We start from the raw sequence: 10,893 nt of genomic DNA, 5'->3' as shown, positions 1-10,893 counted from the left end.
CGGTGGTTCGCTAGCAACAATTTTCATTAGGAAAGCCTGAGGAGGGGAAGAGGAGGGATTTGTGGAGGTCTAGGCAAGCTCTGGAGCCCTGGTTGCATAATGGTTAAGAGCTCGGATGTTAACCAAAAGTTTGGATCCACCAGCTGCTACTCAGTAACCCTATGGGGCAGTTCTACTCAGTCCTATAGGGTCACTCTGAGTTGGAATCAACTTACCATGGGTTTCAGTTTGGTTTATGTAAACTCGATATCCTTTGATCCTTTTTTTTTTTTTTTTTAACAACTCTGCAACAAAGGTTTTTGGACCCCCAAAGTGTATGCTATTTCCATTTACAAACACAGTTGAATTTGAAGTGAAGTGAATGATTTAACTTAGATGCTTGTGCCTAATAGAAATGATATAGTCCTAAGGATAATACAAATTTTCCAGTTAGACCTTTTTGGAAGCCTTTCTAGATTATTTACTAGATTTATATGATCTTAAGTTATTTAGTCTTATCATCTATAAAACTGAGATGTTTCAACAAACAGATGCAGTGCTGGAGGTGCTCACCCGTCTATGCCAAGAAATATGGAAGACAGCTTCCTGGCCGACCAACTGAAAGAGATACATATTTATGCCTATTCCCAAGAAAGGTGATCCAACCGAATGTGGAAATTAGAGAACAATATCATTAATATCACACGCAAGCAAAATTTTGCTGAAGATCATTCAAAAACAGCTGCAGCAGTGTATCGACAGGGGACTGCCAGAAATTCAGGCCAGTTTCAGAAGAGGATGTGGGACCAGGGGTATCATTGCTGATGTCAGATGGATTCTGGCTGAAGCAGAGGATACCAGAAGGATGTTTACCTGTGTTTTATTGACTATGCAAAGGCATTCGACTGTGTGGATCATAACAAATTATGGATAACACTGTGAAGAATGGGAAATCCAGAAAACTTAATTGTGCTCGTGAGGAACCTTTACATAGATCAAGAGGCAGTTGTTCTGACAGAACAAGGGAATACTGATTGGTTTAAAGTCAGGAAAGACGTGTCAGGGTTGTATTCTTTCGTTACACCTATTCAATTTGTATGCTGAGCAAATAATACGAGAAGCTGGACTATACGAAGAAGAATGGGGCATCAGGATTGGAGGAAGATTCATTAACAACCTGCATTATGCAGATGACACAGCCTTGCTTGCTGAAAGTGAAGAGGACTTGAAGCACTTAACTAATGAAGATCAAAGACCACAGCTTTCAGTATGGATTGCACCTCAACATAAAGAAAAAAATCCTCACAACTGGACGGACCAATGAGCAACATCATGATAAACGGAGAAAAGATTGAAGTTGTCAAGGATTTCATTTTACTTGCATCTACAATCAACACCCACGGAAGCAGCAGTCAAGAAATCGAAAGATGCATTGCATTGGGTAAATCTGCTGCAAAGGATCCCCTCAAAGTGTTGAAGAGCAAAGATGTCACCTTGAAGACTAAGGTGCACCTGACCCAAGCCATAGTATTTTCAGTCACATCATATGCATGTGCAAGCTGGACAACGAATAAGGAAGACCGAAGAATTGATGCCTTTGAATTGTGGTGCTGGCGAAGAATATTGAATATACTATGGACTGCCAAAAGAACGAACGAATCTGTCTTAGAAGAAGTACAACCAGAATGATCCTTAGAAGCAAGGATGGCGAGACTGCATCTTACATATATTGGACATGTTGTCAGGAGGGATCAGTCCCTGGAGAAGGACATCATGCTTGGCAGAGTTCAGGAAGACCCTCAACGAGGTGGATTGACACAGTGGCTGCAACAATGAGCTCAAGCATAACAAAGGTTGTAAAGATAGCTCAGGACCGGGCAGTGTTTCATTCTGTTGTGCATGGGGTCACTATGAGTCAGAACCGACTCAACGGCACCTAACAACAACACCTGTAAAATGGGCCTAGTAAAACCTGTGCTGTTACTGGCAGGTAAGCAATTGTAAGTGAAGCACCTGCTTTTATATAAGGTATATCTTAGCCTTTCAATAAATGGAAACTATTATTATGACATAGTTATAGAAGATGGTTGCAAAATGTTTATTACTTGAAAATGTTGAAAAACCGTACAGATTTTTCTTAAATTGTGATATTACGTATGGCCCTGGAAAAAAGGACTTGATAACCCTTCTCACACCCCTAGCAAATAAATTTTATTTTGTTTTTTTTCTCAGTACAAAACAATGCACAGTTGGTTTAACAATTTAAAACATTGAGTAGTATGTAAAGTAAAACTCTTCTCTAATCTCATGCTCTGAGGTGATAATCATTAACAGTTTGATGTGTTATCAGTTATTTATATATATCTTTTATCAGTTATTTATATATATATATAAATACACACATATGTGATTTTTTGTAAAAATAGAATAATATTGTGCATATGATTCTGCAACTTGCTTTTTTCATTTACCAATGTATCACAAAAATCTTTCTATGTCAATTCATAGAGCTCTATCTCATTTTTATTTTCATTTTTATTTGGTAGCTGCATGATATCTCGTAGTATAACCCAGTACTCAGTGCCGTCGAGTCGATTATAGATATGTCATTATTTGTTCGATCTTCTGCTTTGAGATTTTTTCCAAGGGTTTTTTTTTGTTTGTTTTTGCCATAACAAACAATGCTGTAATGAACAACCTTGTTTGTTTTATTTCTGTAGGGGTATATTCCTAGATATGCATTGCCAGGTCAATGTGTATTTGATATTGTAATCAGTACTGCCAGGTTAGTTTTTAGAATGTTAGATTTGGGTTAAGTTTTATTTTAGCTGCTATAACCAATATATGTGACTTGTATTACTGGAAAATAGCTTAAAGGAAATGACCTATTGACCATGAGTTCAATGGGATATCATCGAGTGAATAAGCTTGGAAATTAATGCTTACTTCTCTTGGACTCTGGAAGTTATAGGATTGTTCTCTTCCTAGAACTTGTTTCAGTAACTAATCCCCTGGGAACACAATTGCTGCTTCGGAGGCTTTGGCATTTATTGGAAAGGAACGTCCTTGCTTATTTAAAGCTATGCTGGCAGCTCAAGTTAGATCATTAGTACTTTTTGGTTAACAGTGTCAAAAAGGTGTGGAAGATCTTTGTATCCCTGAGGAGACTGTCAGGATAACCAAGAAAATTTCCTCTTGCACCTTTAAGAGTAAAATCAGCTTGGATAAAATTGGTGTGTTATTTCAGTGAGAGAAATTCAGTGTGCTTAGTTATCCAACTCATATAACTGCTGTTTTAACAAAATGGAATCTGACAGCCTGTGTCATAGGCATTGTTTGGGAGGGAGAGGGGCCTGACTGGACTGTAGCTGGGAGATTTTTCTCTTTTTTTTTTTTTTTTAAGCTGCTTTATCTCTTCCTATTTTAAACATTTTCACTGCTCAAAGCTGAATCCACATCTACACAAAGAGAGCACTACAACACTAATAAGACAAGGAAAAGCACTGACACCGTTGGAACTTCCTGGGTTAAAAGGACTTACATTAACTTGCTGATTTGTCCTAGGGAAAACTCCTTATTTTGTCTCTAGTACCTCCGGAAGATGAGATTCACTTCTAGTTTTGAATTCATTTTCTTTTTACGTAAATTTAAACAACTTGTATTGAGGTAATATATGTACGTATTTAAAAATGAAAGAGTGGGAAAGGACACAATGAAAAGCAACATTTACTTACTCCTCCCTTCCTCAACTCTGGTGCAGTTTTTAACTCCTAACTCTTCTGATGACTACCTCCATCTCTTAAAATAATATTCTTACAGTGCTATTTCTTCTGTTAAAAAAAAAAAATCAATTACAGTAAAGCCTGTGAAAGCTGGAATCTGCATAAGGCAGAAACCTGTCAGAGAAGGAAAACTCATATATTTCCCACTAAAAGGAGCTATAGAAAAGTGGTAAGACTATACCCTGTCAAAGGCAGAAAACTTATGAGACCTGAAAAAACAAAGCAATCCTATCCAGTTCTGGCTTTTACAGATTTCACTGTATAGATAGATAGACAGATAGATATAGATATGCATACATATTTATATGTATGTATATATCATCTATTCACCTTCTGTGATTATACATGGGAATTAACTTTTTAAATCCTCAGTGGGTTATCATATGTTAGGATGCTTTCAACTGCTCAGAATTCAACTGCTAGTAACAGAAAGTCAACTCAAAATATTTTAAAAATAAGTAAAATGTATTTTCTCACAATAAGTTTTCCCGCAATAACTAGAAAACCAAACCCACTGCCGTTGGATTGATTCGGACTCATAGCGAATCTATAGGACGGAGTACAGCTGCCCCATAGGGTTTCCAAGGCTGCAAATCTTTCTGAAAGCAGACTGCCATATCTTTCCCCCACAGCGTGGCTGGTGGGTTCAACCACCAATCTTTTGGTTAGCAGCTGAGTGCTTTTACTACTGCCACGATAAAATGTCCTAAGATAGGTTCTCTTATTTAGGTTAATTAATGCAGATAATTTCTAAAAGAATCTGAGAAGTTCTCTCTTCCTTTATATCTCTCCCAGAAGCCCAACACAGGTATCTTCTCATATGTCTCTAGGTCTAGGGCCAGCTATATATATGTCCACTACTATCATGTGGCAAAGCTATTGCCATCCAGTCAATTCTGGAACTCTGATGGCATAGTGGTTAAAGAGATCAACTGCTAACCAGAAGGTCAGGGGCTCCAACCCACCAGCCGCTCTACAGGAGAAAGATGTGGTGGTCTGCTTCCTAAAGATTTACCACCTTGGAAACTCAGTGCTGTCATTCTGAGTTGGAATACTCAATAGCAGTGGTTTTGGTTTTGGAATGAGTGTCTTAAGTTGTGGAGTTACCACAATTAGATTAATCATGATTTACCCCTGATCTTCTGGGAGCACATGATTCCCAAAGAATAATGTGGGCACATGAATGAAATCTGGGCTGTGCTAACAAGGAAAACACAAGTGTTGGGTGGGGGTGGCAACAGAGTAGGCTCAATAACGTCTGCTATAATTAACTCAGCAGCTTTAATGTTTATACCTTTATTTATTGTTCCATTGACTCTAGAAACTATCTCTTGATTCCCCAGCCCTTCCCTTAGTCAGCCCTCCCTCCCTTCCACATCTCAACATTTGTCACCTGTGCTTTTACACTGTCACTTTTGCTAATATTCACACTCTGTACATTTTTAAGTATTCCAAGTTTTACGCATGGGTTGACTTCAAAAGTTGAAAATCAATAATCAATATTTGTATTATATAATTCTTTCAAAATCAAAATTCTGTTTTCTTTTATTGATTTGGATTTGCTTACCACTGTGGCCTGGTGGCATAGTCGTTAAGTGCTACGACCGCTAACCAAGAAGTTGGCAGCTCAAATCCGCCAGAAGCTCCTTGGAAACTCTATGGGGCAGTTCTACTCTGTCCTATAGGGTTGCTATGAGTCGGAATCAACTCGACAGCAGTGGGTTTGGTTTTTGTGCCTGATACATGGCAGGCACTTACAAATGTTTGCTGAGTGAATGAATGTGCTTTGAGGTACTTATAAACGGATTCTACCTGTAATGTCAAGACCAATGGGGGAAGAGGGCAGAAAAGGGTGGGGAAATAGATGTAGGAACATGCCTAAATTTAGGAACATAATCATGTCATGTTGAGTTCTGATATTAAGGTAGTTAAAAGTAGTAAAATAACAAAGTTTTGGGCGTGGGGAAATCTCAGAATGCATACGTAAATTGCAATGCTATATGGTTACTCTTCTCTGAGAATTGGAAGAAATTAAAAAAAATTTTTTTAATTAATTTTGTTGTTGAGAATATACAGAGCATATTTAACAGTTTTATATGTTGGAAGACTGTTTCTTTCAAAGGCACTGATAGTGCATATGAATTATTGCTGTTTGGTGGGACATTTTCCAGTTTTGTTCTGGTGGACAGTATGTCACCCACTGCCATCGAGTCAATTCCAACTCATAGTGACCCTATAGGACAGAGTAGAACTGCCCCATAGAGTTTCCAAGGAGCACCTGGCGGATTCGAACTGCTGACCTTTTGGTTAGCAGCCATAGTACTTAACCACTATGCCACCAGGGTTTCTGGACACTATGCAGGGTGTGAAATAATTTCATTTGCATAGTGCAGCACCCAGACTGCACATAAAACATGCAGGCTCCCATTCGGTATGTACCTCAACAGCCCACCTCCCTGTGATAAATGACCCAGGGGAAAGACAAATGAGGCCCAGCACTGGGCAAGCTGTTCTTTGAGAATAACTGCTTTCCAGGTATTGTGAGCGAGGATTCCTGGTGAGGGGAAATGAATTGTGTCCCAGGGGAAAAAAAAGCACACAGGAGTAAGTATTGCTGAGAGGACTGTGGGTGAGGTGGCTTCAAGGAAGAGTTGATAATAGATGGATGGAGAATTAGAAGTCTGAGATTTGTATGTAGGAAACCTTTGTAGCTCTAATTAGAGGCAGAATGTGGATTCAGCTTAGAAGGCACGCCTGAAACACTTGCCGCTCTATTTCACTATTCATGACATGCACATGATTTAGCTTATCGGTGGGCAGAAACCCTGGCTACAGTGACTCTAATTACAGTGTCTCTGCTAGCACCTAGTGGACCATTTCCCTGGCTTTGCATCTCAAGTAGTGAATGGAAGAAGAAATTTTAATGATGTCCTATTAAGGCAACTAAACAGTGCAAAAAATAGCCCTGTTTCTCAGCTGGCATTGTTAAGAAAATGATTTGTTCTAGCTGAATTCTAGTTTCTTAACAATTGGGTGTTGTTGTTGGCTCTCAAAGGCATTGATTCAGGTACCTTTTTGGATGGATGTAGGGAAAACGTGGGAAATGTTTCTTTGGTTTGCATGGAGCAGAGGAATAATTTTATTCCTCTGAATTGAAATTATTATTATTATTTTTTTCTGATGATAAGTATATGGAATGATTTTCTCCCACCATGGGCCGACTTAAGGGTAACTGTGAAAATTGAGTTACAGAGAAGTAGTGAGTCAAAGGTCCTACATTATTAAATCTAGTATAGGTTAATTACACGAGTACTGTTAGTAACCATTTAAGAGGCTCACATCTCAAACTCAAAAAGCTGATCAGGTTTGGGCTGGCCCTTGAGATTCAGGGCCTGTTGTGTCTGGGTCTTGCAACTTCTCTGGAATGGTCACTGATACCCCACCTCCTCCCACTCCCGCCCACCACACACACACACACACACACACATACTCTTACCTCAGGCTGAGCTCATATTAATCCAGACCTTTTAGATGACTAACTCCAGACCTTCCTTTTCAGAATTCGAGACCTGAGACTGTGGGGTGATGTTTCCCAGAATCTGATTGGACTTAGTCATGGAGCAGCAGGGCTGTGGGCGAATGACATGATTTACCCCAACTCCAAATTCTTTTCAACATCAGACTTTTCCCCCTGAGTAGCTGTACTCAAGTATTACATACTCTTTGTATCCGTTTCTTCACCCACCTTTTCCTCCTTTTGTAGGTATCCCATGCCCTCCAGTGTCAGGCCCGGCATCAGCATAGCTCCACCCCAAACATAATGGTGATGGCTTCTGTCTTTCCTGAAAAAAGTGGGGGCTCAGTCTGTCAGGGAAGCTACAGATCTTGCCCCATCTGACAGGTAATTGAAAATAGTTTCTTTTGGGCTTTTTTTTTTTTTTTTTTTAATGACTAAATCATCTTTCTCTTAGGACTCATGCCTGCCATCTGGGATTTTAATCTATAATCCCTCTTCTCTTTTGCTTTTTCAATCTTTCTCCCTCTATGGACCTCTTCCATTAGACTTACAAATGTGATTAGATTTCCCTTATGATTGGGCAAAACATGCTTATTTCTATATGTATCAGGTATTTATCTCTCACCTTTTTTTCAGCCTGATACTCCACTGAGCTAAGGACAAAATTCCTAAAAGTTAAGCTATACTCACTTCCTCATATTTCGTCTTCCATGTACTGCTTGATCCTTTGCTCCTCACGACATTTATCTGAAATGGTTTCCTTCAAGGTCACTAGTGACTTTAAAAAAAAAAATTTATTATGGAAAATGTCAAACACATACAAAAGTAATTATAAGGTTTTCCTCTCATTGAATTACTGGCAATTTCTTTGGTATGATACTTCTTTTATAATTATCATTCTGCCCTCCCTCTCCAATCCTATTCCCATCGTGAGCCAATTCTGGACGTTAAGGGTAATACGGAAATTGAACTACATCTTTAACAGAGAAACGCATTAAAAAAAAAAAAATACTCCCACAGGCCTCTCTCCACCTGATTTTAGAACATATTATACTGCCACAGTAGTCAAAACAGCCTGGAACTGGTACAACAACAGGCACATAGACCAATGGAACAGAATTGAGAACCCAGATATAAATCCATCCACATATGAGCAGCTGATATTTGACAAAGGCCCAGCGTCAGTTAATTGGGGGAAAGGTAGTCTTTAACAAATGGTGCTGGCATAACCGGATATCCATTTGCAAAAAAATGAAACAGGACCCATACCTCACACCATGCACAAAAACTAACTCCAAGTGGATCAAAGACCTAAACATAAAGACTAAAACGATAAAGATCATGGAAGAAAAAATAGGGACAATGTTAGGAGCCCTAATACAAGGCATAAACAGAATACAAAACATTACTAAAAATGACGAAGAGAAACCCGATAACTGGGAGCTCCTAAAAATCAAACGCCTATGCTCATCTAAAGACTTCACCAAAAGAGTAAAAAGACCACCTACAGACTGGGAAAGAATTTTCAGCTATGACATCTCTGACCAGTGCCTGATCTTTAAAATCTATATGATTCTGTTAAAATTCAACCACAAAAAGACAAACAACCCAATCAAGAAGTGCGCAAAGGATATGAATACACACTTCACTAAAGAAGATATTCAGGCACCTAACAGATACATGAGAAAATGCTCTCGATCATTAGCCATTAGAGAAATGCAAATTAAAACTATGATGAGATTCCATCTCACTCCAACAAGGCTGGCATTAATCCAAAAAACACAAAATAATAAATGTTGGAGAGGCTGCGGAGAGATTGGAACTCTTATACACTGCTGGTGGGAATGTAAAATGGTACAACCACTTTGGAAATCTGTCTGGCGTTTTCTTAAAAAGTTAGAAATAGAACTACCATACAACCCAGAAATCCTACTCCTCAGAATATACCCTAGAGAAATAAGAGCCTTTACACAAACAGATATTTGCACACACGCGTTTATTGCAGCACTGTTTACAATAGCAAAAAGCTGGAAGCAACCAAGGTGTCCATCAATGGATGAATGGTTAAATAAGTTATGGCATATTCACAGAATGGAATACTACGCATCGATAAAGAACAGTGACGAATCTGTGAAACATTTCATAACCTGGAGGAACCTGGAAGGCATTATGCTGAGTGAAATTAGTCAGATGCAAAAGGACAAATATTGCATAAGACCACTATTATAAGATCTTGAGAAACAGTATAAACTGAGAAGAACACATACTTTTGTGGTTACGAGGGGGGGAGGGAGGGTGAGAGAGGGATATTTACTGATTAGTTAGTAGGTAAGAACTACTTTAGGTGTAGGGAAGGACAATACTCAATACAGGGAAGGTCAGCTCAACTGGACTGGACCAAAAGCAAAGAAGTTTCCGGGATAAACTGAATGCTTTGAAGGTCAGCAGAGCAAGGGCGGGGGTTTGGGGACTATGGCTTAAGAGGACTTCTAAGTTGATTGGCAAAATAAATTCTATTATGAAAACATTCTGCATCCCACTTTGAAATGTGGCATCTGGGGTCTTAAATGCTAACAAGCGGCCATCTAAGGTGCATCAGTTAGTCTCAACCCACCTGGATCAGAGGAGAATGAACACCAAGGTCACACGATAACTATGAGCCCAAGAGACAGAAAAGGCCACATGAACTAGAGACTTACATCATCCTGAGACCAGAAGAACTAGATGGTGCCTGGCCACAACCGATGACTGCCCTGACGGGGAGCACAACAGAGAACCCCTGAGGAAGCAGGAGAACAGTGGAATGCAGACCCCAAATTCTCATAAAAAGACCAGACTTATTGGTCTGACTGAGACTAGAAGAATCCTGGCAGTCATGGTCCCCAAACCTTCTGTTGGCCCAGGACAGGAACCTTTCCCAAAGACAACTCATCAGACATGGAAGGGACTGGACAATGGGTTGGAGAGAGATGCTGATGAAGAGTGAGCTACTTATATCAGGTGGACACTTGAGACTGTGTGGGCATCTCCTGTCTGGAGGGGAGATGGGAGGGTAGAGAGGGTTAGAAACTGGCAAAATGATCATGAAAGGAGAGACTGGAAGGAGGGAGTGGGCTGACTTATTAGGGGAAGAGTAAATGGGAGTATGTAGTAAGGTGTATATAAGCTTATATGTGACAGACTGACTTGATTTGTAAACTTTCACTTAAAGCACAATAAAAATTATTAAAAAAAATACTCCCACCATATAATTATCACACCCAGCAAAATGAGTAATTCTTTAATCTAATATCCAGCACATATTCAAATTTTTCTGATACTAAATGTCTTTTAATTGCCAACACCAATGACCTTTGTCTTTATTCCTCTTTTTTTTATAGCCATTACAGACCTTTTTTAATGTAGTGATATTAAACTCTGTATATAGTAATATTCTTGTCTTTGCTCCGGCTACCATCATTTTCCTTTTATCAGGGTGCTGAGGGCATAGCATGGACATAAAACCTAAAACTTGTTGCTGTCAAGTCGATTCTGACTTATAGTGACCATATAGGACAGAGTAGAACTGCCTCATAGAGTTTTCAAGGAGCACCTGGTAGATTTGAACTGTCAACC

General features: G+C 39.3%; 1 long non-coding RNA gene across 22 annotated transcripts in view; it reads left to right on the top strand.

The window, feature by feature from the left end:
- The window catches only part of LOC126076545 (uncharacterized), a 470,040-nt gene that overhangs the window by 20,231 nt on the left and 438,916 nt on the right, over nucleotides 1-10,893 (top strand). For 16 of the 22 annotated variants that reach the window (XR_007517488.1, XR_007517490.1, XR_007517486.1 and 13 more), the window contains exons 2-3: nucleotides 531-1,969; nucleotides 7,525-7,662. This is a non-coding gene — a long non-coding RNA (uncharacterized LOC126076545). Of the gene's footprint in view, nucleotides 1-530; nucleotides 1,980-7,524; nucleotides 7,663-10,893 lie in introns of all 22 variants that reach the window. The other 6 variants (XR_007517495.1, XR_007517496.1, XR_007517499.1 and 3 more) reach the window with 3 other exon arrangements.

Source organism: Elephas maximus, chromosome 4 (genome assembly GCF_024166365.1).
Source record: "Elephas maximus indicus isolate mEleMax1 chromosome 4, mEleMax1 primary haplotype, whole genome shotgun sequence".
Classification (NCBI taxonomy): domain Eukaryota; kingdom Metazoa; phylum Chordata; class Mammalia; order Proboscidea; family Elephantidae; genus Elephas; species Elephas maximus.
The sequence above is the reverse complement of the archived record's forward strand: the minus strand, read 5'-3'. Positions and strand labels throughout refer to the sequence as shown.